This window comes from Nasonia vitripennis (assembly GCF_009193385.2).
Source record: "Nasonia vitripennis strain AsymCx chromosome 2 unlocalized genomic scaffold, Nvit_psr_1.1 chr2_random0009, whole genome shotgun sequence".
Lineage (NCBI taxonomy): Eukaryota > Metazoa > Arthropoda > Insecta > Hymenoptera > Pteromalidae > Nasonia > Nasonia vitripennis.
In genome coordinates, this window is record NW_022279616.1 from 1,483,388 (window position 1) to 1,499,364 (window position 15,977).

General features: G+C 32.3%; 1 protein-coding gene across 17 annotated transcripts in view; it reads left to right on the forward strand.

The window, feature by feature from the left end:
• The window catches only part of LOC100113919 (RNA binding protein fox-1 homolog 1-like), a 371,748-nt gene that overhangs the window by 271,407 nt on the left and 84,364 nt on the right, over positions 1 to 15,977 (forward strand). The window lies entirely within an intron of this gene.

Here is a 15,977-nt window from a genome sequence, read left to right on the forward strand (position 1 = left end):
AACAATATTTAAATACTATTTTGACAGATTGAAGAGTTGAACATATATATTGAACATAAGAGTTCAACAATAATATGACAATTCAATTTCAACAATAAATACGGATTGTATGGAACTACAAATCGATAATCAGCTATATTGTTTTTATTGAAACAAATTTGTTTTCCATTGTTACTTTGTCGAGAAAGGGAATACCCAGTATCATCAAAAGAAGTTTGCTAATTAAACTATTTCAAAAACTTTTTAGTACATTTTTTTGTTTTGTTTTTCATACATGGTGAATTTAAGTTATTTTTACCACAATAGCCATGTATCATTGATTGCTTAACGATATTATGTAACCTTGGATATTTCATTTTATCAGGTATTCCTGCACTTATAAGTTTATCAACATCATCTGCATTGTTCAGTTTATGAGTTTTATTAATAAAAGCCAACAAGTGCTTATGTGGTAAACATCTATTCTGAAACTCAATTACATAAGTAGTATATGCAATACATTTTCCAAAAATGTTTTTTTTTAAGAATTTCATTTAAGAATTCATCAACTTTTGCATTCAAAATGTTTGCTACTAAAACAGGTCTATAATAATCATAGCTATCTCAATAGCTAATTCATTTTTTCTTAACTTTTGTTTAATTTCCTTCCATTCTGGGTTACATGTCATAATAATGATATAATCATAATAATAATGATCTGGTTCACCATACTTTTGAACTATTGTCATTTAATCTTAAAAGTCTTGTGTAACCTTCGTGGACTTACCTAAAAATGTTGAAGTTAATATAATATATACATCGTTACTTTTATTTTTTTAATTATCCATCACACCTTTCTATAAATCTGTCCTTAATAGGTGTTGCTTCTTATTTAAAAAAAATATTCTTGAACCTTCAACCTTTATCCAAGTATCAACAATGTATTGTTAAGTTAATTTTCCTAAATTTAAGTAAGGATTAAAACCGTTTCTAATGCTGAATTCATGACAGTAAAATTGTAGCATTGAAATATTGTTTTTGTTATTTTTATTTTTTATATTGGGCATCCATCCAAAACCTCCATTAGAATACATAAGTGGATATGACATAGGATATACATGTTTACTAATGTACGGTATATTATTAGGTGCTCTATGTTTTGAATACAGAAAATATAGAGCACCTACTAATGTATGTTTACGGTATGTATACGGTATACTGTATATACAGGGTGTTTCATTTTAATCCGACCACGACAAAAAACCATGGAAAAACTAATTTTAACGAAAAATGACCTTAACAAAAGTTGAAGGGGGTAAAGGGGGCCATCGAATGACACAAACACCTATGACCTTGAACTCGATTTTCAAGGTCATTTGAAGGTCATTGTATTTTTTTAACGGTAACCCCTATTTTTGACCTCGGAATACGGAGCAGCGGAAAAAATTATGTCGGAAATGACATTTCAAGTTTGCCTTAGTGACCTTGAGAAGGTCAATTCAAGGTCAAATAAGAAGTATCATCTAAGATTGTTTCAATTTTTTCGTAGAATTATCATTTTGTTATTGTAATAAACATTAAGAGAATAATTGACTTAAAATGTGATTATGCTTTGCTGACTTCAAAGCCATTGTAAGGTCAAAAGTACAAAAATGCAATATCAAATGTTATGTGAAGTCCATATTTATATCCTAACTTTAGCGTTACCCAGGAACAACGACGTGGACGTAATAGGATTGTGTTCCCTTTGGGGTGCTTGATTAGAGTAAGTCCCCTTGTCTCTCACTTTTCGGAGTGCTTGATTAGAGTGAGTCCCCTTGCCTCTCACTTTTCGGGGTGCTTGATTAGAGTGATAGAGTGAGTGATTATTCACCAAGAATCAATAAAATATCAACCCTTTCAGCGGCTGGATAATCAGCCATTGTTAAAAATTTATAACAAGTTCAATAAAAAATTTTGTTTTTACCAAACTGAACAAATTAGATAGCTTTCGATGAGTAATAAATTTTAATAGAAAAAATAAAGGTCAATGAATGAAAAAGAGAAAATGTTAAACAAATGATATTTGATTAATTTGGCTAATCAATAACTATTCAATAACTAGTAAACTATTGAATACTAAGTGTAAGTAACAATGAGTAGAGGATAAATTCATATGAAAAGAGATCTCTTATTAGAAAATAGTCTATTTCAACAATGAGTCGCGGGAAAATTCAACATGAAAAATCATCTTTACAAAATAAATTATTTATTTCAACAATAAATTCAGGCAAAATTCGATGAGGAAAATTAGTAGCCAATTGTGTCCACGTCGTTCCTGAGTAACGCTAAAGATAGGATAAAAATTCGCTTACGAAAAATTCCCAAGAACTGAATAGAATCCAAAAAAATGGTGGTGTCTTTGGGCACCTACATTCAAATCTGTACATAATAAAAGTGAGAGGCTAGGAGACTCACTCTAATCAAACACCCCAAAGGGAACACAATCCTATTACGTCCACGTCGTTGTTCCTGGGCAACACTAAAGTTAGGATATAAATATGGACTCCACATAACATTTGATATTGCATTTTTGCACTTTTGACCTTACAATGGCTTTGAAGTCAGCAAAGCATAATCACATTTTAAGTCAATTATTCTCTTAATGTTTATTACAATAACAAAATGATAATTCTACGAAAAAATTGAAACAATCTTAGATGATACTTCTTATTTGACCTTGAATTGACCTTCTCAAGGTCACTAAGGCAAACTTGAAATGTCGTTTCAGACGTAATTTTTTCCGCTGCTCCGTATTCCGAGGTCAAAAATAGGGGTTCCCGTTAAAAAAATAGAATGACCTTCAAATGACCTTGAAAATCGAGTTCAAGGTCAAAGGTGTTGGTGTCATTAGATGGCCCCCTTTACCCCCTTCAACTTTTGTTAAGGTCATTTTTCGTTAAAATTAGTTTTTCCATGGTTTTTTGTCGTGATCGGATTAAAATGAAACACCCTGTATATTGTATAATGTGGATGTATGGGTGGATGTAAAAATTTTGGAACATTAAAATTTGAAATGGTAAAGATTAGAAATTCAAAATTTTTAAACTGAGATTTTGAAATGAAAAAATTAATAAAATAAAAATGTTGAATTATAATATTGCGAAAGGTGATATTTGTGGTCAAAATATTGCGCAAGGGATATTTCTATGAATTCCCAAATTTAGGTTTTTAAAATTATACCTTTCTAATATTTTGGAACTCAAAATTTTACCTTTTGTTATATATTAATTCGTAATTTTCTCTCAAATCTTTATTTTTCAAAATTTTACCCTCACCCGTATAATGTATACATAAATCTCGATCTTTTGGTGGTTGACCATTTTCAATTACAAATACCACAGCTACTTCATCCCATTAAGCTGCGTTATATCTACGTTTATCATGATTAGAATTGCGTGTTAAATACATTATAATTTCTTTATTATTAAACTCAACGTTGTTGTTTTTCAAACGATTTTGTTTTTCCATTTCGACTTCGTGAATTATTTTGTATGATTGAGCGTACATGTTTAGTTGTCAAAAAAAATTATCTAATTCCTTCAATAGCATTAAAGAACATGACACATTAGTTTGTAATTGTAATTGCGAGGCGATTTCATTATCAATGATATATAGTTTTGCATATAATGAATCTTGTTGATGCCAATCTCTACTGAAATCAGATAAATTTAACTTCTGCTTTAACGATAGTAAAATTCCTAGTAACTGAAGAGCAACGTTGCTATATATTTGTAAATATTTTTTTACTTTTATTATTTACAGTTGCAGCAATTGGAGTGAATTTTTTGTCAGCAATTAAGAGGGCAACCAGGACTGCTGGCCGTGTGTCACACTTTCTGTTATGAGTATGAGGCTGTAACGTGATTATTGTCCTTTTGCAAAGTTTAGTTATGGCATTGACGATTCTTAGCACAGCTGCTCTATAAAGAACAAAGCATGGACTGTATTCATTACATAATTTTATCATATGTCTTTACGATGTGATAAATTGAAACCACAAAAACATGTAATAAAATTATATGTTTTTATCAAACATGTAATAGAAACATATATTTATTTTTAACTGGGAAGTGTATTATTATATTGTTTAATATAATTTAAAAAGTGTTTACTTTCGTCAGTATTTCCAGAAACTAATTCTTTTAAACGTTAAGGATAAGTGATATTGTCAGATAATACAACGTTTCCTCTATTGCAACAATTAGAAAACTTCTTATTACATAATATTTCAAATTTAAAATGTTTAGCATAATAGAATTTACATATTTCACTCATGCTACCTAAATTATTCTCTATAATTGCTGATTCATCGAAATCAAAATCGAACATGGCGTCCGATTTTGTTATTAAAAATTCATTGAAAAGCGTAACCTTTTAAGTCATTGTAGTTGTTATTATAATCTTATTACTTTTTAATTATATATATATATATATATATATATATATATATATATATATATATATATATATATATATATATATATATATATATATATATATATATATATATATATATATATATATATATATATATATATATATATAAATATATATATATATATTATGGGTGTCGATATTTGATAAAATATCGATAATTACGTATCGATAATATCAGAACAGCGAACATCGATTTGTCTGATGTATCAGAACGCAAATATCGATATCCTTTTTTAATGAATTAAAATAAAATGAATATAAATCATTTATTTAAATTTTAAATACCCGCTTTTCTACTGCCAATAAAGGAAATATACATTATAAGATTTCTTTATTTCTCTTACAAACTTACAGTTTTGTTAAAATAAGTTATTGTCATTACAAAATTCTGGTATACTAATAATACTTTTACATTGTCATTTATAATCACAGTTTGATTTTCATTGATTAAAAATTATTTTACGTTCTTGTTTCTATTCTAATTTACAATGTAATTTTTAATTTACATTCTTTATCTTTGGAACGTTAATTGAAAGATTAATTAAATTAGCTATTAAAGTTTCCAGTACTTTAAAGGTAGTAAATTTAAAAAAAGTAATTGTTGAAAGTGTTCTGGTAGTAGACGGTTCCTATTTGAAGTCATAACCAATCCAGCTGTAGAAAATAGTCGTTCAGATGGGACTGAAGTTGCAATAATTGTTAGATGAATGGCTAGATCAGCTAATATTGAATCAGAAGAATTAGGATACATTTTCCAAAAAACTAGAGGGTCATTATCTTTTGAAATTAGCGGTCCATTCAAATAAAATCTCAATTCTTCCGGCATCTCTGATTGATTTTGATTTTCTTTTTGCATCTTTCGATTAGCTTTAAACAACTGATGATGATAGCTCCAAAAATCGTTATTATCAGACTTATCTTCAGGAGCTTCGATACTTTTATTCTGATTATCTTCTAATAAATGTGCACGTAGATTATGAATCTGTTTTGCAATCTTATTTATTGCATCTACACATGCTATCTTATTCTTGAAATATAATTTTTTAAAACGTGGATCTAGTAAACTTGCCATAGCGATCATTGATTTTTTTTCAATGTTTTCAAAACGTTTATTAAATTGTTCTATCAGCTTGGTTTGAAAATGGATTCCTGTAGCAGTAGTAACGATGCTAGATTCTAATTCCTTTACTAATATTTTTATTATAGGAATAGCTTGACTACCTGTTTTTCGTATTTCTCTCCACATACGATTTTTGTTGCATTGTAAAACGGCTTTAGTAAGATTATTAATTCCTTAACAATGTGTATTTCGTCCGCTGTAAGCATCGGAGGTGATTTTGGCAATTGCAATAATATAGGAACAATTTTGTCTAGTAGCACAATAAATCTTTCTAACATTTGGTAATCAGATTTCCATCGTGTATCAACACTCTGAATTAATCTATCTTTAGTGACTTCACGCAGCTTGTCTGATGCATTATTGGATTGTTTAAAAAATCGCACAATCTCTTTGACTTTGGTTAGAGTTGGCTTTACATCACCCGATGCCAATAATGCAGATGGAACTAAATTCAAGGTATGTGCCAAACAATCCAAATATTTGTCTTCTCCAAACGCTTCTTTTACGGCTTTTTTTATATTAGCAGCATTGTCGGTCACTACTGCTACAATGGAATCCATATTAATTTTCCAATCCTTGACTATCTCTAATAGCCAGTTTTTTAAATTTTCTGATGTATGGTAATCGTTCAATTCTGTCACGCCAATGTTGATAGATTGAAGTTCATAGTTATGAATAAAATGGCAGGTTACGCCTAAATAACCTACATTATTTAGTGTATCGGACCAAGCATCTGCAGTTAAAGTAATATATTTTACTTTTGATAGATCTTCCTTTACAATATTCGATATACATGCGTATTTTGCCTCCATTTTTTGGAGCGATTATTTTACGCTTTTGGGTTTGTCCTGATTTGTTCGCAGTGGAGTCCTTGACAATTTCTAATCTAACATCAGGATGATGCTTCTGTAGATGAGCCCGCAAATTTGATGTGTTACCTGAATTTTTTACGACTACATTAAATAAGTTGCATGTAATAGTATTATCTGACTCTTTCATCATGTACTTCCATACACTACTTTTTTTTTGGAGCCACTAACAAAATAAGAAATTATTAGCTATGAATAAATTTTTTATGTTCTAATTAGTTATATGGAAATGGGAAACAAAAAAATAGGAAATGAGATATGCATACTGTTCTAAGAAAATAATGAATTTGTGGGTTAGGAAATAGGATTCTTGTTAAGTGTAACATTTACAGTGAACCTCAACCCAAAAACTGACGACAATTGACTCAATAAGCTGAAAAAAAATAATATTATTCAAGACATCATATTCGTTGTTAAAAACGTAACTAACTTTTTCTTTTGATAAAGTGTATTCAAGTCTAGCACTTACTAATTTTAATTATTTTATTCCAAATATTCCTCGTCACTACTACTACCACTAATTAAAACTGTATCTGCCAGGCTAACATCGGACACATCCAATTGTAGAATCAAATCGAACGCAATACTCAAAATACTTTTAATCAATGATAAATTATTTATTACTTTAATTTGAACTTCGCATTTATCATCTATTTTGGTGTTACTAAAATAAGCTAATATTGAATCTAAAGTTTTTCTATTCGATTGTAGGGTTAACGTGATGTCTCGTAAGTCTTCAGTACAATAGTAATTTTCAACGAGTAACCTATTTCTCAGTTGTGTAAATAAAATTTTCTGATGATCTAAATAGTTTAATAAACTAGCAATAGTACTATTCATCTGTAACAAAATATTCGATATTGACAAAGATAAAAACTACAATTTTTTGTAGATGGTATATAGTATGAATTTCAGAGTTCAAACTTCTAAACAAAAATATCTTACCTTATAACATTAAAAGGTGCAAGTGGTGCAAGTATATGTACCATATACTGAGACTCTGCGCTGAGCAATCCAAAACGGAAGAATGATATTAACATGAAGTTTCTGAAAAATGAAATGTAAAAAAAATGTAAAATGTATATTTTATAAGTGATAGTCTGATTTTAAGCTATCATTTTCATTATTAAAAAAAAAGAAAATTAATTTCCAAAAAACTGTTCTTTCCTGCTAAATAACCAGCTTGCCTTATTTTCAGTAGTTTTGTTCATATTCTATTCACAAAGTATAACTAACCTTTGTACCTTCTATAATTGCGCAACACGTTTAAATGCCGGTGGCCGATATGAACAAAGATTCCGACCCGACAACCCCGAAGTCGTTAAACACTTTTCTACACTACAAGTCTATTCTAGCGGTCGCGTAAAGAGAATTTGCACGCAACGTATACGTGCCGATTCGCGGTATCGTGCCGCTTGTCCCTGGCTCGAGTTGAAATTTGAGGTCACCGCTGGCGCTTACGGCTATGAAAAGATGCCAGCGCCCAGCGGGGCGATTAGCACGCGCGTGCTTTGCACTTTTCTAAGAATTCGACTTGTTAGTTGTTGTCGAAAACAAGCTGCTGCTTGCTAGAAGACTCTCATTTGCTTTCTTACCTGAGAGAAGTTTTTGTAATTTGCGCTGACTTGCACGAGGAGGTGCCGGATTCGATAAAGAAAATTTGCCGCCCTCGCGATGTCTTTGGCTTCACACAAATCGCCGTTCCGGGGTTGCCGTGGTGTGGACTGTCCAGGAGGCCGAGGCCGTGGGAGACTAGGAGTGCGTGCCGCGTGCCAGGGCAGGAGCCTGTAGTAAAATTGTTTGCTGTTGCTTCTGATTCTCTACCACGTTCTGTACTGTGGGGAATATTTTATATGAAGATGAATATTCTAGAAGAACTCTGCAGAACAAAGAATCATCAAGCCAATGATTCTTACAGTACGCTTTGGCAAGCTTAACACGAACACGAGTCACGAATAGAATAAGATGTCAGATGTGTTCGACGTTCGACCGCACAAGAAGAGTTTCCAGAGGTATCTGGTATAGCGTTTCCTTCACCAAAATCGAGCACGTGCATAAAACTCCCTTAGCCTCAGGCGCGCTTGCGAACTGCTCTCTTACTCTTATACTTACGCGGTACGTCACACGGTCACAGTCGTCCCTCGTTTGACTCGTCACCTCGTCAGCTATCGTCGGTGAGAGTGGAGAGTGGTACCTACCGTGTGTGTGTGTGTGTGTGTCTCTCTCTCTATATATATATATATATATATATATATCACACAATCATGCGACTGCGCAGTGCGCTTTGCGCCGCGACTTGAAAAACATTGTGGTAAACTTAAACTGTAAAATATATATTTTTTTTTTTTTTCATATATCGGGAGCCGATATCTTACAAATCATATCGATATTTTGATATTATCAGTAGCTGAGATATCGATTAAAATTTTCGATATATCGGAAAGAAAATATCGATAGGTTCAGGTACCGATAAATATCACACATCCCTTATATATATATATATATATATATATGTGTGTGTGTGTGTATGTATGTGTGTGTAACTCATTAGCTTTTATTCAAAATCAATTCCAAAAGTTTGGACTTACATTTTAAATTTTAACCCGTACTTAACAAAAGTTAGTATTTTTTACTACGAGGACTCTTATAGTTCATCTGTTATAAATGAAGAATCAATAAACAATAAAAATCTTTGATAAACTGTGATTTAATAAGATTTATAATTAAGGAGGTTCGATACCAAAATGAAAACGGTTATAATGTTTTTAAAACAATTAAAATTTGTTAATAAACATGCGATACACTTGTTGGTAAAATATTAGATCGATTGTCAGTATAGCTTTTGCAATAATGGACTTCAAAGTTAGGCTCTTATACACAGGCTCTTATGGGATAACCTTAAAAATGATCAAAACACAGAGTGCGATTGCTCAAAAATGGTAAGAGGAAAATAAAAAAACTTTGTAAATTATTGGAAAATGATTTATAAACATGCGCACAAAATTATAAAACGATTGACAACACCAATTCTGTGTACTGTACGAAAACGTAAACAAAACCGCCAGCTTGTTGGCTGTTTGCGGGGCTGCGCGTTGTGGGGAGCCGTGCGCGGGGAGAGAGGGAAGTCTCTCTCTCTTCCCCGCAAGCCGTAAGCTATCGAACCTCCTTAAACAAATTTTTCTGGAACAGATACCTTAACTAAAAATTCTAAGTTTTTTTCAAGACTAAAGAATACGTATAAAAATGTTCGAAACGAACAATAAAAATGCCTTACGCAAGGAACTTATTAATGCCAAATGAATAAATTACTAGAAAAATGCGTACAAAGTTTTATTTTTTTGTGCAATCTAATGTAAAATATTTTACTGAACTGCCTATATTGGTATAACTTTGAGCTTACATCAGGTTGGTCTCAAAATGTTCATTAAACTATAAGCTATTATGGGGATGTCGTCGCTAAAGCTTTGCAAATCCGCCACGAGTATTTTGTATTTCCAAACTTTTAGAAAAACAAAGTCTGATCGAAATTTCCTTCGGTAGAACGATTTATGAAACTCAACACTACGGCGCTAGAGACTCGATTTTTCATTACAAGCTTTATTAAAAAGCTTTATGTAATATTAGATTTTAAGGTTGGCGCTGTAATCGCGTGAGTACGCGTAAACATTTGTTCGTATTTCCAAGATTTTTGAAAAACTAAACGTCCGATCAAATATTATATAAGCTAAAATAACTCTGAGACAAAAAAGAAAAGAATTTATGTGAACTTTATCAAACCTTTGAAAATAAAGTTTAACAATAATCTGTGAAACCATTAGTGATAGTGAATGCGAGGTTTATTGAATTTATTCTAACGGAAAGGTTATATATTATACTCATCTCTCTACTCATAAATCACCGTCGAAAATGTAGGCCCGCTGAAACAAAGCGCTTTTCCGAAGACGAGCGAAGACGAAGTGTGAACGCTCCTCTATATATAGCAGTAGTAAGTCCCTCGCGAACGCCTTCTACCATTTAACCCTTTACCCTGGCAGTCGCAGATCAGCCCGTCGGCTTTTCCGCACTGTATTGACCTTCATGTAGCATGAAGTAAACTACCAATTGAGGTCGATGGCAGTCTAAAAATGATTTAAGACTTTCCCCAATCGTGTAGATACGCAGCTGCGAATCACCGTGCGATTCACGCAACAAGCATTAAGTGACAAAAAAAAAAAACGCTCAGAAAAAAAATACAAAACAAAAAATAGTATATTGTGTACCAAAGGCGTAAAGTGGGCTTTGTTAGACCGAGATTAGAGCTTTGAGTACGAGCCGAAGACAAGCACTGTTAACCGTATGAGGTCAAAAAGCCCGCTTAGCCCTTAGTACACACCATAGTTTTTGTGACGCATGCTTGAATTTTCACGTTTTTCATGGCTATAGAGCAGGAGTAAATTAGCTGTTTTATTACTCGGCTACTACACAGCCATGAATATTTAGAAATAATAGTATTATTAACATTTTTATTAATTAACACAAGAATTAAAATTTATTAAAATCCTTAAAATTTTAAAAAATTCAAAAAATTTCAAAAAAATTTTTAAATTTAAAAAGTTTTTAAAATTTTCAAAACCCTCACCAACGCAAAATTTGCAGTTTACAGCAAAATTTCGTCAGCGGGCAAAAAAAGTGCGCATCGGACAAAAAAAGTCGGCAGAGAGTAAAAAAGTATATTGTGTACCAAGGGCGTACGTTAAGTGGGCTTTTTAGGCCGAGTGTAGAGTTTGCAGTACGAGCCGCAGACGAGTACTGCAACCACACGTGGCTAAAAAGCCCGCTTAGCCCTTAGTGCACACCATATTTTTTGTAACGCATGTACCGATTTTCACGTTTCAAACTGCACTTGTTGAATTTCACGCGAGTTTAGAAGATTTGCCAATGAATTGAGTAGCGGGCGCAAAAGTACTTTTGCGCCCGCTGCTGCATTTTTTCGCTCCCCGATCGGAAAATGATTAATTGATTAATCGTGCATGTATTACAATAGTACATTGTGTATCAAGAGGAAAAAATAGGCTATGTTAAGCGAGGGTGTTGAGCACGAGTCGGAGTCTCGTATCGTATCGTAGACGAGTGCTGAAAACACCTCACCCGAGTCTGAAATAGCCTTTCTGTCCATGGTACAAACCGTATTTTTTACAACGAGGGCATGAAAGAACCTCTTTCAACGCCAGAAATTAGCATAGGGAATCGTGCACAATACAGTTGTTATTAAGCGTGTATATTACACACTTCGACAGACTCTGAGTAAATTGACTCTAGATAAATCCTCAAAAGATAGGAAGTGTATATTCGTCTTTTGAGGATCGATCTGTGTGTGTGTCTATATATATATATATATATATATATATATATATATATGTGTGTGTGTGTGGGGGGGGGCATTATTTGCAAAATCAATTACCCCCCCCCCCTGCCCAAAAATAAGAGGCCGAAAAAAATTCCTACCCGGGCTTAAAATTTAGCTTAATACATCTAGTTTCCATTTTAGAGTGGCATATGTGAAGAATTCAAAATGGTGGACTGGTACAGCTCCAACAGTACACCGATGTCACTACGGAATAGCAGTTACATGTCCTTAAAACTTGCAGGGGCAGAGAAAAAATTAGTAACAAAGCTTATTTGCATGTATTTTTGACCGCTGAACACGAATCCACCGTTAGTTTTGTCTACGGGGCCAACTTTTGTCCATAACCTCAAAAAATAGTCCAAAAATGCCCTATTACATGGCTGAAACTCGAAAAAATGGTCAAAAAATTTCGGAAAAAGTTTATTCGTGTATATTTTTTCCCGTTGAACGCAAATTCACTGCTAATTATTGCCTACGGGGCCACCTTTTGTCCATAACCTCAAGAAACAGTGTACAAAATTGCCAAAATCGTACTTGTGTTACAAAAAACATTCATAGCATTTTTTGTGACAGCAAAGTATTTCCTTTTAGTGCTTGATTCTTGGGTTTTGGTTGTGCTGATAACTAATCTTGCATCAGAATTTTGAAATTTAAAAGGGGGATCTAACATTGCGGCCAAGGACCCCCAAAATGCCTATTATATGTTTAAAGAAGGGTACAATCGACTTACGAATTATATACTTAAGTTTTGAAAAACAATATAGTTTATCCAATATAGGGGTTAAGCATCTACATAATCTCTCTCGCGACGTGAAAAAAGGGTATTACCGGCATTATAATACGGTTATAGGGGTTTTTGAGATCGCTGATCACTGATTGATCATCAGAATTCATGTTTTTCTATAACCACTCTTATGGTCTAAATGCAATTATCCTGCAGCTGACTATAAAAATAGTGATTAAATTATCAATCATGATATGTTCTTCTGGGGAAATAATAATTTGAAAAAGAGCTCTCTGTGTTTAGCAGGGTTGGGACTGCCATGAAGTGATAAGTCACGTCATGCCCACATTTCTCTCTTTTTTTCTTTTATATATATATATATTTTTTTTTTCGTAATTTTAAACATTTTTTTTTTTACAGTTTTTTTTGTAGTTGATCTCAGAAATTTATTCGGCACCTCACATAGTGAATTCTACACCTCTCGCAGCATTTGAATATCTCTTGATTATCAAAGTCTTTGGTTGTTTGATAGTAAACGAGTGATTCTTTAAAATCTCGGGTATAGGGGGAGCTTCTCTAAATCTTTTATTTAAGTGTCTAGGTGATTTATCGTGATCAACCTTACTGAAATAGAATATCTTGATATTTTCAAAATGGGTTCTCGCCCAATCGAACAGAGCTTGTGGTGTCAATATAGCTCTCGTTGGTTTTCGTTGTAGACTTATTCGATAAGCTTCTCGCTTAAATATAGCCCCTAAACCGTCGTATCTGCTCTTACCGTGTGCAGTTACACAGTAATGCCATTCCGCATTCACTTGAAAATCTTCTTTGTGGTTGAGCAGATTAGCGATTTGGAATCGATTTTTAAAATGCTGCTTCGCACCATCTGTCATATATATAAGTTTTTTAATATTCCTAATAATTACTTTTATCTCCGGAATAAGTTGTTTATGAATTTTTAAAACAATTTTCAACAAAATATGTGCAAACAGTGTGGAATTTAAACTCTAGTAATAATTTATATTATTTACAAATTTTAATAAAATTTTAGCAACTTATTTTAAATTTCATAAATGTTTTTAAGATTTTACGAGATTTTATTAGACTTCTGTATATAAAAAATATTCTAAAAATGTTTTTTTCTGCTTATTTTAAGGTCAGGCATTTTTTTAATGCTTCTTTTTAGGATTTTAAACTTTTTCAAAACTTTTTTTGTGAAAATCCGAAAAGCGATTAGTAATAATTTATTACAATTAGGAACTAATTATAAGAATTATAAATACTTAATCTCCGTAAGTAATAATTTAAAAAGTTATTAGTGATTATTAGCTTTTTTCAAGTGACGCATTTTTTCTTTTTGTGAAAAATATTAAATCTAATAAAATCTAATAAGAGTTAGTAAAAGCTAGAAACTATTATTAACTATTAATAGAGTCAAAAATCTGCATATTATAAATGGATTATAAAAGTTGTTAGCTTTACTTATTTTATTTATTTTTGTCATATTTTGATATTAAGCGGATTAAAGTATTATATACTTTTATTATATTAAAGATGTGATTAAAAATGTAATTAAAAATAAAAAAAGGTTATTTTATTTGTTTGTATTTTTGCCAAATAATATACAGCGATATTTTTAATGAACCATTTTAATGGCACACTTTCTCAGTGCAAAAACTAATAATAAATTTGTGTTCAGCGGGAAAAATATACACGAATAAACTTTTTCCCAAATTTTTTGACCATTTTTTCGAGTTTCAGCCACGTAATAGAGAATTATTGGACTCTTTTTTGAGGTTACGGACGAAGGTGGCCCCGTAGGCAAAAACTAACAGTGGATTCGTGTTTAGCGGTTAAAAATACACGCGAATAAGCCTCTACCCACATTTTTTGACCATTTTTTCGAGTTTCAGTCACGTAATAGGGCATTTTTGTACTATTTTTTGAGGTTATGGACAAAAGTTGGCCCCGTAGACAAAAACTAACGGTGGACTCGTGTTCAGCGGTCAAAAATACATGCGAATAAGCTTTGTTACTAATTTTTTCTCTGCCCCTGCAAGTTTAAGGACATATAACTGCTATTCCGTAGTGACATCGGTGTACTGTTGGAGCTGTCCCACCATTCTGAATTCTTCACATATGCTACTCTAAAATGAAAACTAGATGTATTATGCTAAATTTTAAGGGGTGATCGTTTTGGCAAAGAATGCCCCCCACACACACACACACACACACACACACATATATATATATATATATATATATATATATATATATATATATATATATATATATATATTTGGAATTCGTACCAGGATTAGGGTGCTCGCCTGAGCTCGAGGTGTCGCAATAAAAAAAGCTAGTCAGTTATATAAAATACTGCTTCGAAGACTTTATTAAACTAACTGATTCTCTCTCTCTCTCTCTCTCTCTCTCTCTCTCTCTAATAATATCTGGGCGCTGTTACTTGGTATGCTGACCGGAGCGTTCTCTGAACATGGGGCTCGAGCCTCACCGCGTCGCCAGCCTCACCACCCATCGTGGCGGCTCGGAGGGGGCGCCGCGGGAAAGGCGGTGGCCGGATGAAGCGACTGCTTAGTGGAAGTCAGGCCTGGGAATCAGGCGCTGCTTCCTTCGATAACTCCGGTGGCGGTCGGCGGGAGCCCCCCCACATATATATATATATATATATATATATATATATATATATATATATATATATATTATAAGCCATTTAAACCTTAATATTGGTGAAAGTAAGAGTTCGATCCGGACTACGACCATCAAAAAATTCATGCAAAAGTTCCTGTATGGGTCCTTGAATGGCAGAGACCCTGTATCTTTACTAAAAATGAAGATATCCATAAATATGTGCAAAAATGACTAAAATCCACATTTAAAGCGTGTGGCAGAGCTTATGAATTGCTTGGAGCATTCTTAAAAAAATCATAGAGATAGCAAACATCAAAATAAAGAAAGTCACCGTAGGAGAAAATTGTTCCTTCATGTCCATCATTGAATAAAAATTGAAAGTTTAGTGATAAATTATTTAAATACATGTTTGCTTATAGAAATAAATTGCGTCACTCAGATCATTGTCAAAAAAATCATAGAACTTGATTTTATTGTTACAAATATTCCTACCGAAGTCGAGGAATCGTAATATATTATAGCTCTTACAAAAATTAACTTACCAAAATTATCCACTAAATTTGAAAAATTATGATCGAAAGTATGATTTATGTTATAATTTTTCGAAAGAGACAAAAAATGCAGGTGCATTGGAAACTGTTTCTAGAACATATTTACCGTGGGTTAAAGAAGAAAAAATTTTTTGATCTTCGATTTTATATATATATATATATATATATATATATATATATATATATATATATATACACATATATATATATAATATGA